The sequence below is a fragment of the Taeniopygia guttata genome, chromosome 9 (assembly GCF_048771995.1).
Source record: "Taeniopygia guttata chromosome 9, bTaeGut7.mat, whole genome shotgun sequence".
In the NCBI taxonomy this organism is placed as follows: domain Eukaryota; kingdom Metazoa; phylum Chordata; class Aves; order Passeriformes; family Estrildidae; genus Taeniopygia; species Taeniopygia guttata.
In genome coordinates this window covers 20,307,533-20,313,532 of record NC_133034.1, presented here as the reverse complement: position 1 = coordinate 20,313,532, position 6,000 = coordinate 20,307,533, and the positions used below count along the sequence as shown (strand labels likewise).

The following is a 6,000-nucleotide window of genomic DNA, read 5'->3' as shown; positions in this document are numbered from 1 at the left end:
ACATCAGCACAACCTGAGAACTAAAACAAATATACACTGTTTAATACTTGATTATATAATTTGTGACAAGCATTTCAGGAGACCAGTAAGAACAGGAAAAAGCATTACTGTTAATGCAAATTATATAAACCGAGCAAAAGAAATGTCATCAAGGATCTATATTTCACTCCATCCATCCAGTGCTGTATGCACTTTGAAAAGTGTCCCCTTGCTTATATATTTTAACCACACAGAAACAATCCAAGGGAAGAAGAACCAAATTCTCCAAAGAATTTGTGGCTGCTCCATCCCTGGGAGTGTCCATGGCCAGGCTGGACAGGGCTTGGAGCAACCTGGGATAGTGGAAGGTGTCCCTGCCCATGGCAGGGGGTTGGAACAAGATAATCTTTAAGGTCCCTTCCAACCAAAAGGATTCTGATTCTGTACTTCTACAGAAGGGTAAACTCTGAGGTGTCTTTCTTTCCTTAGGCTTAGACATGCAGACACAAAACTTGCTGAGAGGTGCTGGTTGTGGCAGAATGGCAGGAACATTCCCGTGCTGTTGCCATCTTCTCTGTAAGGCAGTGCTGTTCTCTTGTGTGCAGCAGAACAGTAAAGTTGTTAATAAATGTTTTGCTTTCACTGTTTATCACAGAGTATAAATTGATCAAGTAATCAAGTAATTGTTGAGCTTGGGAAAGTCTAGATGAATATAGAAAACTTATTGGTATTTCACTGGGAAACTGTCTTGTTTGGTGGCAAGCATTTCTGCAAAGGGTCAGGTCAGCTGTTGTTGCAGCTGTGGATGTTTCACTGGTGTGATAGAGTATGTTCTTTGCATAAAGGAAGGCGGAATCATCAGTTATGTCCCCCTGTTCCTGTTTCTCATTCATGCCAGAGGATGTGTGTTTTGACTTCTCTTCCCCGTCTCTGATCCTGGCAGCTCTGCCTTGCTGGCCACTCCATGTGTGATTGCTCAGGCTGAAAAACAACTCAGAAGCAACGCTGGGTGTGGTGGCCATGCAGCCTCCAGTGAGGTCTGCCTGTCCAGCAGAATGAATCCAAGCACTTGGAGTCACAGCTTTCTCCTATCTGCACCAGGTAATTTCTTGTTCACTACACCAGCTGTATTTTTGTTAGCAATCATCTTCAGTCTTACACATCCTTATTAACAATTTATTTTTCCCATATGCTAAGTATCTGCTCTAGTAATTAGCAACACTGTATATCCATTTGCTACCATATCTTTTTAAATGCAGTATGTTCCTATTTCCTAGTCCACATATCTTCCCCCAAGCAATACCACAGGTGCTTCCTTTAGACCTCTGTTTTCCTTTGAACTACAGTGGTTCAGCTCATTAGCCTGTCTCACTTCTTATCAGTCACACTTGCTTCTCATTACTCTGGTTGCAGAGCTACCATAATTAGATTTTATATTTTTAGGCATTCATAACACTGCTTTAGTGTACACTGTGCTCTCAGAAGCGTTTTAGACAAGCCATAAGACCAAACTAATTAAAATGTTCCACAGAGACTTTTTAAAGTAGAGTTCCTGTTGCTGCTGACTTGGTAAATTCAGGCACATACAGCTGCTGGGGCCAAGGAGGGCTGACAGGAGAGTTTGCTCACATCTCCTGCCTTTGGAGGTCACAGGACCTCACCCCATAGCTTTTGCTTTCAGACCCTTATGTCTGATGTCTCAGGAGAAGACAAGCTACATTTGACTTTAAAGACTTGTTTTTTTCCCCCAAGCTTACCTTTTCACTCCTGGAAGTTCTCCCCTCTTGCCAAAGGCAGTGAAGAGATCTTGAGCATCTTTGTTCAGGTAACCTAAATACATCTCAGAAACTGCAAATAGGGTGTCCCCACCCTATTCACAGATTGTGTTCATTGTATTCTCTATTATTTTGTAGTCTCCTGCAAGGGATTTTCTCACCAGAGGTAGAATCTCTGTGTTTATTTCCTTTCCTGAACAGCTGCATTTTCCTCCTCCTAGAGTTGCTGCTCTCTTGTTCTTCTGGAATGGCTTAATAAATGATGGGCTGAAACTGTGTTGCTACTCTTATATAGATGGAGGCATCTGTAGATAGATGGGCCTTGGTGACAGTAAGGGAAATGGGTCTGGAAGGCACCTGCAAGGCTGTGCATACCTGTAAGAATAATAATAATAATAATTCATGGAATGATTGCTGCTTCTGTTTTAAAATAGGGCTTTTTGCAGGAGCATTTGCCACATACTCAGCAGTATCTCTGGAGATATAACTTATTCTGTAGTCTCTATATAGAATGGGATATTTTTAGATGGGAGCAATTTTGTTTGAAGCTTTACTTCCTTTACTGAAGTATTTTCTGTGTTGAAGAGAATCCGAGCTATTGAATTTCACTGGCTCCTAAAATAACATGCACAGATGTATTTATATTTATTTTTTAATTTAATTTGTATAATTATGTTGCAAATATTCCATCTGAAACTAGAAAAATGACCTGGTGTTGTAATAGGTTGCTCATTTCCCTGGAAACCCAGCTTCTAACATGAAGCTTACTTGGAAATTAGTTACAACAGGTGTAATCACTCTCCATCCTTCATCTCATTTATTTTGTCTCTGCTAGCAGTAGAAATCTTTACTTTGGGGAAGCAGAAAACTGTATTATACCAGCATAATCACATTCTTCTGTCATTCAGACAATTATTTTAGAATTAGCCAAAAAAGTTAAAGGTCTATTTTACAATAATAACAACTCAATTACTGGAATCTCTAAAGGAAGTAAGTAGCAGTAAATATGAAAAAAGAATACGACAGTATTTAAAAATAACTACTGCAGTGCAAATTTACATAAATAACTATTGTTCTTTCAGAATCCAAAGCAGTATATTTCTTTTCTTCTTCAATAGAGTGATTGCTGCTGGATTTCCATAACTGTTAACTTTAGTTTTGTATTAATTATTACTTGTATTATTATTATTATTTGTGTATTAATTGTGGAAAGTATTGGCTTTTTAAAACCTTCTTGAAATTTCTTACATCTGTTTCTACACTAGAATTTTCAAGGCCATCTGTATAAGGGAGTTGGAGGCCACAGATTCACTAAGGGACACTGGATTTGTTCTGTTTAGCGGAACAGAAACTCCAGACTCAAGAGCTTTGCGATATCACGCCTTGATGTATGTAAATATATACACAAACTACATGATTGTTTCCATCTGGTGAAGTAGTCTGCATCCTTGAGCATGCACACAAAAAAAGTTTCTACAAAGTGTATTTTTTTGTAGTGGGTTTTTATAGGCAAGGTTTTGTCTGCAGGAGTCTTTCTGGAAAGATTTCTTTGTCAGCTGATACTCCTGGTGTTGAATCCATCATTTATTCCTTGTGCATCTCTGTAAAAAGAGAGGTGGACTGTAGCCAAGTCTGTAGATGCTCCAGAGGACTCTCTGGTTTTGCACCCCATAAAGAGATTGATGTTGTGCTTGCTGTAGGAAGACACAGATTGTTTGTGGATGAAGAGGTGAATCCCACAGCAGCGTGTGAAGAGCAGTCCCAAGGGCTCCCACTGACTCTATTCCTCCTGTATATTCATGGGGGAGCATTTAGAGAAACCCTGAGTCTATCTCTGTGCAGTTTATATGCTTAAAGCAGTAAATAAATTGGTGCAGCTCTTTGCTGGGCTGGAGCCCTCCATCCATGCCCTGCCCTGCCCTGCTGGGAAGTGTCCCCAGAGCAGATGGAGCAGTGTCCCCAGAGCTTGGAGAGTCTCACACAAGATCAAGGCAGGCAAACACCTTGCTCCTCCAGCAGGGTGAACATTTTTAAGAGGGTTTACAAACGGCAAAACAACACTTGGGTGGCTCAAAGGAAAAGCAGGGGCAGTGGCAGAGAAGTTGGCTGCAGGAGCTGGGGCAGTGTGCCTGCACAAAGCAGACCTCTAGCTCCAGCAGCAGCGGAAAAGAAGCAGATGTTACTTGAAATTATGATCTCCACCTTTCATTTAGGCACCTGTTTGGTGCCTTGCTCCATTTTTGTCATAGATAATGTTAGCATGAAAGCCTTTGATTTGCTGTGTTCCTCAAGAAAGAAAATGTGTTGGGGAAGATTTACAGAACTCTGTCTCAAGAAACGGTCTGCAGTTAGGATAGGTGTGTTCAAACACAAACATGAAATATTTACAAAAGCAGGCACGTTTAGAAACCAAGAGAAAGGAGTGCAACTGATAACCTGGGTTTGGTATTTGAGTGTAAAATCTTTCCTTTCCTAAGGATAAGAAGTTTGAGGGAATGGCAGTAAGGAACAGGTCAGGCATCTCTGTCCAATATCACTTCAAGAATAATTAAGAAAAATATGTCTTTTTAAGCTGCCTTTTGTTTTTCCAGTTAGAAACTGGAATATTTGTTTTATGCTTCTTCAAGTGTGTTGTGCCAGTGGACTCTGACAATTCAGCCTGTTTGTGCTCTAAATTTAAACTGAGAGAAGCCCCAAACACTGCAGGGTTGGGCAGTGTCCTCTGTTCACCTGGGGCTCACCCCTTCCTGTGCACGTGTCCTGGGCTCTCAGACAATCAGAAAAGTTGCATTTGCTCCTTTCTCTTATTGTCCTCTCTTCATATAATGTGAAGGGCTCTTTTCTTTTACAATCAGATGGTTTGCTTTGTCTAGCAGAAGTAAGAGCTTGCATTGTTATTTCTGCCTTAAATGCTCAGCAGAGGTTTCAGTCTATTTAAAGATTCTTGTAATGATTTTAGTGATTTTTATGTGTATACAGGGGGGACTTATTGATGTATGAAAGCCAATATTAAGTGTCAAAGACGTGAAATAAGAAATGTGCCCATGTATGCAGTCTTTCTGTATAAACCTACAACCCATAATCAGTTGTTAATTATGTTGATTTTTCTGTTTCTTTCGTGCTGTAAGAAGTGTTTCAGAGAGGCTTTAGAGCCTCCCTGAATCCAGCTGTGCCTCGTGCACTCATTGTTCATAGCCTGGTGATGACAGGAGCTATCAATACAATGCCACAAGAGTTTGGGTCAGGGTCTGTGTGCTGGTTCTGGTTCTTCAGCTGAATTGCCTTCAAGTGTTTTCTAGTTTTTAGTCTCTTTCTCTCTGTATAAGTTGCTAGTTCTTCATTTATACTGAGACCATTCTCTTTTCTAAAGCACTTTTCTCTAAAAATATTCTGTTTCTTTAACTTCACAATCCCTCACAGCGGACCAGCTTCTGTCTTGCTGAGCAGGTGGCATTCATCCTAGGGGAGATGTGATCTAGTACAAGCAGGAAAAATGCAATAAAAAAGAAAAAATAAGGGTTGTATAAAGAAGCAATGCCATAATTATGGCAAACTTGATAGTTGGCATTATCAGCACAGCCTGATAGGCTGGAGTGTCTTTTGTTAGCCTTTTTGCTTATGTCTGGTCCAGCAGTTTGCTGGAATATGGTGTGAGTTGCTTTGCCCACAGGAGAGGAGGAGGTGTTAAAACAATGTGGCTTCTGCAAGGCTGTAATTTGGATATCAGAGTAGAAAATGGAGCTGCAGCTGGCATGTTCAGGATGTTCAGGACAATTAAGAAACGTGGCTCTTCATTTACATCCTTGCTGCACTGTTAGACAGCCCCCAGGAAAAGCAATTCTGCATTTCCGTATCTGGATTTTGAAAGAGGAGATGGGAATGAAAGCTGTTATCCCTCTGAAAAGAACATTTCCCGTTTGGTAAAGTGCAGCCATCCTTTCTGATGCAAGGAAAAATTATTGGTGAATAGCAAATAAACCTTAACAAGAAACATCCATTGAAGGGTAAGAGGAAATAGAGAGCTCGAGGGTTCTGGTATGAACACATACTTTTCAAGCAGATTAAAATCACTGAAAGAACATTTCACTCTTCTACTGGCAAATGAACTGTTTAACCAATGAGGTGATGTATTCATTTTTTCTTTCCTATGCAGGGAAAAAACAGTGGCAAATTCTTATGGCCAGGTCTGCCCCTCTGACTTCATAAACCCCAGCTGAGAGCCAGAGGACTCAATAATTTATTGCAT

The 6,000-nt window shown here is 40.5% G+C and overlaps 1 long non-coding RNA gene across 1 annotated transcript in view; it reads left to right on the top strand.

The window, feature by feature from the left end:
* The first annotated feature begins 776 nt into the window (after nucleotides 1-776).
* The window catches only part of LOC140684683 (uncharacterized), a 28,472-nt gene continuing 23,248 nt past the window's right edge, over nucleotides 777-6,000 (top strand). Inside the window, exon 1 of the long non-coding RNA XR_012057322.1 lies at nucleotides 777-1,080. This is a non-coding gene — a long non-coding RNA (uncharacterized lncRNA). The remainder of the gene's footprint in view (nucleotides 1,081-6,000) is intronic.